This window comes from Quercus robur, chromosome 2, assembly GCF_932294415.1.
Source record: "Quercus robur chromosome 2, dhQueRobu3.1, whole genome shotgun sequence".
Taxonomy (NCBI): domain Eukaryota; kingdom Viridiplantae; phylum Streptophyta; class Magnoliopsida; order Fagales; family Fagaceae; genus Quercus; species Quercus robur.
The window spans coordinates 57501874-57508707 of record NC_065535.1 but is presented as its reverse complement, the minus strand read 5'-3'; positions in this window follow the sequence as shown (position 1 = coordinate 57508707).

Sequence of the window (6834 nt, the reverse complement as noted above, 5' to 3'; positions counted from 1 at the left end):
CCCAAAAAGCAATTCAATATAGTAAAGAGAAGTTTCAGATCTAGTACAAAACATTTGTCCCTAAACTTTACAATCCCCGTAGATGAACTTACAACAGAAGCCTTCTACCACTTCAGAACCTCTGAACTCTTCAATATATGAATACCACCCTTTTTGTTGCACAGATCCCAGTATGTGACTAACTCCTTGCATGAATCCCAGTACGTGACTCACTCAACAACTTGAGGAAGAAGAATGTTGGCTACAAAGTTCTTCACTTCATCAACAATGAAGACCAAGAAGCACTTAGTTACAAAATTCTAAGGCACAAAAACGCAGTAGCTTCTTTCAGAAAGAATAAGGTCTCGGTCACCTTTTGCATATGTTCTCCTTGTATTCTCTTATGTAACAGCCTTTAAAATAAGCCTTATATAGGTTTAGGATTGTGAAAAAAGAAACCCTACACAAATACATAAGCATGGGCCGAAAATCAGATTTGAAAATCTGAATTCCCATAACCTCGATAGATAGCTATCTATCAAGCAACTGTAGAGCTATCTGTCCACAGGTGTCGAGCTATCTGTCCAGCTTTAGCGAACAGCTTTTCTTCACTTATTTTTTGGTCCAATCTTCATGGCTTTAATACTAGACTTGAACAACATGTTTCTTGAAGTATTAAACACATCCTAGATCTACCCAAATACAAGTAAAGTGCGTTTTGTCAAAGAATTAGCCAATTACACAAAATATGTCCTTAACAACATTTTGTTATAAAGTTAGATATTTAAAAAAGAAAGAAAGTAAAGTTAGTGATTGTTCTAGCATTTGATTGGTTAACTAGATACATAGTGTATTATTTATATATGTATGGCTGGATGTAGCTCTTTGAGTTAATAATTACTTTAATGCTTGTGGGTTGAGTTTTGCTATTTAGTTTAAAATATTTTTATAAAAACAATGATAAATAGATAATGACAATTGCATAAAAATAAAAAATGTTATATAAGCTTAACAAAAATAAAATAGTTACACTTACCTACATTGACAATAGATAATGGCAACTCATAATGAATTCCATGTAAGGATTTTAAAATATGAAAACTTGTAGAAAGAAATTGTAAAATTTCATATATTTGCATGCTTTTTTTTTTTTTTCCCGTCAATAGCTAGATATATTTAAATTCTCTTTTCATTAAATTTCGTTTAACTTAAGTTTCTTAATGAACCCTTTGAAAAGAAATCTTGGAGCTTTAACTGATCAATTCTTAAATAGAATAAGGATAATAAAAAGGAAAATTATTTATTTACATTATACTATCAAGACATAATTTACATTATAACTAAATAAATGCCTATAACATTATACATTTTTATACAAATGTATATTGTAAGGACTAGAGAAACTAGCAGCCCAAGCCCACTTAGAATAGTGGCTGGATCAGTCCAACCGTGGCCCAAAACAATGAATTTATAAGAGAGGAAAACAAACAACAAAAAAGGGACTTTGCCTCAGGAGAAAAATAAGGAAAAGAAGGGAGATCCTCTTAAATGGATGAACCACTTTTTTCAATACAACTTGACCTGAGGAGGCCACATTTACATAGGATATGTTAATGTTCACTCTCTTTTCTCTCAATGTTTTTCTCACTTCTTCACTATATCTTTTTTTCTGCCCCTCTCTTTGTAAACTCCCTTCCTTTTATATACTTCTCCTTCTCTCATATCCCAACCATCCATCCTTATCTAACATACTTCCTCTCATGACACTTGTTTCTTTTTGTATCTGAAGAAAGTGGTGGAAGGAATCTGCTTAGTTATGACTTGCACTGTTTAGGTCACTTCCTCATCAATGCAGCTGATAAAGCTATTACCCGTCATTAAATGCGGAGGCAACGGGCTACTCCAAACTAGAAACTTTCCCTATTATCACAGATTCTCTCTCTCTTCATACCCTTCTCTTCACCTGGAACATCTCTGAGTCCTATGACTTATCCCTTCCTCTCCTTGGGTGACCTTCCTCCTCGGGCCCATGGCCCGTGGCATCCCAACACCAACACTGCAACTCTTCAACTTCATCCTCGATTCTCGAGCGCCCCACATATATAATATTGTACACTTTTTATACAATATTTTACGTATTTTTTTAATCTACAATTAGATTGACAATACAAAAGCAATAAATAAATTTAGGGAAATGTTAAAGAATACCCTAAGGGCATTAGTTTAGGAACTATTTTTAGAAATATTTTATGATAAATGATAAAGCAATTAATTTTGTTGATAACTTTTTATATTTTTCATAGAAGTGATATTAAAACTTTTCTAATATAATTTATTAACAATTACCCTAAAGGCACCTGTTAACATGATACAAATTTGCTGTTCTGGTGTTGTATATAACTCCAAAGTAAAACGGAGAAGGGCAAAACAGAATCTAAGAAAGAGAAGAAAAGGGAGAAGAAGAAAAAGAAGGAAAGCACAGAAAGGGAATGAGAAACTCTCTGATATTGGTGATGTCAAAACAACATGATACAAATCGGTGGGTTTGCAGTATGCTGCCTAAGAAAGGACCGAATCACATGTAGTAGACTATACCAATAAATGAAGCAATCAAATAAAAAAATCTTTAAAAAAATTAGAAACCAAATGAATGGTGAAGATGTAGCCGCAAGTCCAACCTTTTCACCTAGGGAAAGGGTAGAGCCTATCAATGCCATAGTGGTAAACAACTCATTGAAAAAAAAAAAAAAAAAAAAAAAAAAATTCTTGGCTTTTGCATACTAGTGACTGGTGACAGAAGAAGGAAAACGCAAAAAAGGAGGAAGAACGAAAAAGCAAAAGAGGAAGAAGAAGAAAAGATTTGTGATTTTCATTTTATTTTATGTGGATTTACTGATTGGGATTGTAATTTCAAATTTGGGGTTGAGAAGGAGAGATAAAAAGGCAAAAAAATGGCACAAAGTGGCAAAACAACTTAGTTTAACTAGAGATGAATTGACGAAGTCGTCCATTTTTATTTTTTAAAGCTTTGGTCTGAACCATGAGACCCTGTCACAGTTTTCAAATCTGGAAAATTCCATTGGATTTTTTTGTGTAGAGCGGACAAGTGTTGAGTTAAAAGAACCATCCTAATAGGTGGTTCTTCGTTAACCGGGTTGGACAATATATTCTGGTTCAGATTTTAAAACTTTAGATTAAAGTGGATCTTTATTTATTTATTATTATTATTATTATTATTTTCCTTTTGAAGCTTTAAATAGCACTACTAAAGTATCTGTATTTCTGTGTATAAGTTTTTAAAAGTATTGTTTTTAAACATTATATATTAATATATTACTAAAAAGGAGTATAAAACTTACCTAAAAAATTAAAAACAAATTTACAATTATATATATATATATAATTTATATACAACAGTAATTTCGAAATGGTTTGGAAGGTACTAGTACCGAAATATTCTCTTCGATAATCAAACCGAATAATTACTGAAACAATATTCCTAACTTTACTAGGAATTAACCTGATCACATGGGCTGCTTCAAAAAAAAAAAAAAAAAAAAACCTGATCACATGGGCTGCTTCAAAAAAAAAAAAAAAAAAACCTGATCACATGGGCCTATCAAAAAACACAAAAAGAAACATGATCCATGGGTTTTAAATCAAATTGCACTAGCATCTGTAATAAATATCACATGATTCACAGGGGCGGCGTTACTTGTAACTCACATGCTCACAAAACCGCCTTAACTTGCCAAAAATTGTATATATATACTTGTAAAAAAAAAATGTATATATACTAAATTAACCTGTTTGGACCACCTTAATAAAAATATTGACTACCCTAACTTGAAAATAATAAGAATTTTGGATCAATAAAAAAAGAGAAATGGTGTTACATTCACAATATTTTTACAATAATTTCACAATAAATCTTATATATTAAGCGGAAAGCAGTTACTAATTCTAATTTTGGATCAGTATTGACATCAGTTTTCAACCCACTAATTGCAAATTATTGCATAAGATTTGTTTTTTAAAATGTTGTAGATGTAGCATTACTCAAAAAATAAATCTATCCCCACAAACATAATCCTTAACCCCTTAAACCCCCCCCCCCCTCCCCCCAAAAAAAAACCCCTTAAATAACAAAAAAAAGCCACAAATAACATTAAAAAAAAAAAAGAAAGAAGACTAAACCAAACAAAAAATGAGTTAACAAATTATTCAACAAAAAACCCTTTTCAAAAATAAAAATTTGTAACTCTTTCAACCTATTACATAAAAATAATCTCTAATTTCATTTTTCCTTAAAAAAGAGACTCAAGAATAATATTGTAGTTCATGAGTTTTCCTTGGCAATGTTAGTAATTATGCTCTTTTTGGTTTTACAGTTGCAATAATTTTGCTTTTCTTAATGACTCAACTCATAATTACAGCAAATGTCATCAGTTTTTCTTTCTCTTCTCTATTATTATTTCAATTCCTTTACTTTATCACTCTTATCTCAACATTTTTAATTCTTACTATACTTGTTATCAGTCAATTTTTTTTCTTTTTCCTTTAGTTAGTAGAAAAAACTTGTAATATTTTTTTTTTTGGATGACCTTAATATATTAAAGTTATCATTTTATTAAATTTTGTTTAATTTAAGCTTCTTTAACGACAATTCTAAAACATATTCTTTGAGCTGCCACGGCTGATTCACTTGTTCTCTTGACAAAAATAGTAGTGCCTGTATTCCATTAAAAAAAAAAAAGAAAGTAGTGCTTGTAGCCTTGCTCAGTTGCTTGCATGGTTGTCAAATAAAGAAGTTTTCTGGCAAAATAATGTTTTTCAACAGCTTTCCGTACGCTCAGATTCTTGTCAGTAAAAATTCAAGATTAAAAGAATAGCAATGCTTACGGGTGTGCATGGATCGGGTTGGGTCGGATTGAGGGAATTTTTTGACCCAACCCATCATGGTGGGTCAAAAAAAATTCAACCCAACCCAATCCAACCCATCACATAAATTCAACCCAACCCAACCCAACCCACGTGGGTTGGGTTGGGTCGGGTTGAACTCATGGGTTTGACAATTTTTTATTTATTATTAAATTAAGTAGAAAAAAATATAAATATTAATATATTAAAAAAATCTAAAGATTAGTATCAATGTAACTCCTTGAAGGCTCAATACTAATGACTAAACAACAATAGTAATTTATTAAAATTTGTGTGAACTAATTGGCTTTTATATAGGATAGGAAGAATTGATTATTTAAAAAAATTTATTAATTATATAATATATTATATATATATATATATATATATTAAATTAGTATTAGTAGAAGGAATTGAGAAAATGCAAATTATTAAATATATAATATATATTTAAATATATATATATATAAGTGCCCTACAATTGATTTTTTTTTTAAATTATTAAATATAAAATATATTTTAAATATATATTAAATATAGGTGGGTTGGGTCGGGTTTGGCGGGTTTGTAATTTTATGACCCAAACCCAACCCGACCCGCTATAATAATTTTTTTGGTAACCCAACCCAACCCACCAAACCTTAAAAACCGACCCAACCCGGTGGGTCGAGTCGGGTTGGGTCGGGTTTGGCGGGTCGGTGGGTTTTCTGTACACCCCTAGCAATGCTAAAGACACATGATTTGTCATAATTTAGTTATATAATAGTTCGCCATGTGATGAATTGTGATTGATAAAAATGTGATGGTAGGTCATATAAAAATACATTTTTACTAATTACAACTTATAATACACTGAATTGTGACATAAAATTATGCCAAATTATAGTACCTAGCTTTACTCTTAAAAGAACAGTACTTTTTTTTTGGTAAACAGACGATTCAATTAACAACTAAGAAAAAACAAAAGGATCAAGACACAGCCTGTCAAAATACATCCCATTGAGGTCATCCTCAAAAACACTAAAAATGTCCACAGGTGGACTAAGAAAGGAAGAAAAATCAGCATCTAGAGTTAAGCTCAGCCTAGCAAGACTATCAGCACATCTATTTGACAAGAATGATTGAAGTTTGACAAGAATGATTGAAGGTTGTAGAGAAATTGGACAGTAATTAATGATCAACACGGTGTACAATCATTATAAAGTAAAACCCAATATTAAAAAGAGGGAAAAATCTTGTGTCACATAAAGTGGTAAAAAAAACCACAACTCGCCTGTGTGGCGAGTTGTGGTTGGTGGAGGGTTGTCCCACCACCACCCCTCCACCAACCACAACTCGCCACATGGGCGAGTTGTGACTTTTTTTGTTACCACTTTATGTGGCACTAGAAAGACTCTAAAAAGGGGAGTACTTGGGTTAAATGTTCTTCAAAAATATTATAGTGATAAATGATATAGCCTAATAAAACACAATTTTTGTAATAATTATCTATTTGACAAATGCAATGACAAAGTTAGAAATATTTTTTAGAGGGACTAAGCTATATATAACAATTACAAGATTCTTAAGTAAAAAAAATTCTAAGTTAGCTTTAATTCAATAAAGTTGTGTTCTGAGTTTTTTTATGGTACTAAAATTACTTATAATTGATCTTGAATTAAATTTTATAATAGCCTATTTGTTTTAGGGAACAACTTATGTCTAGTGAAACTAGACACAAGCGCCACCCTTTATTTTATACACAATTAAACAATCATTCAATAATTACACATAATTTTTTTTTCTTTTCTTTTTTTGGAGCAAAATTACACATACTACTTTGTCAAATATAAACATATTTTAAGAGAGGATCAAGGAATATAAACAGTAACCATTGTTATCAAATTAAATATAACATAAAAATATTCAACCAAAAATATATAATATAAAGTATTA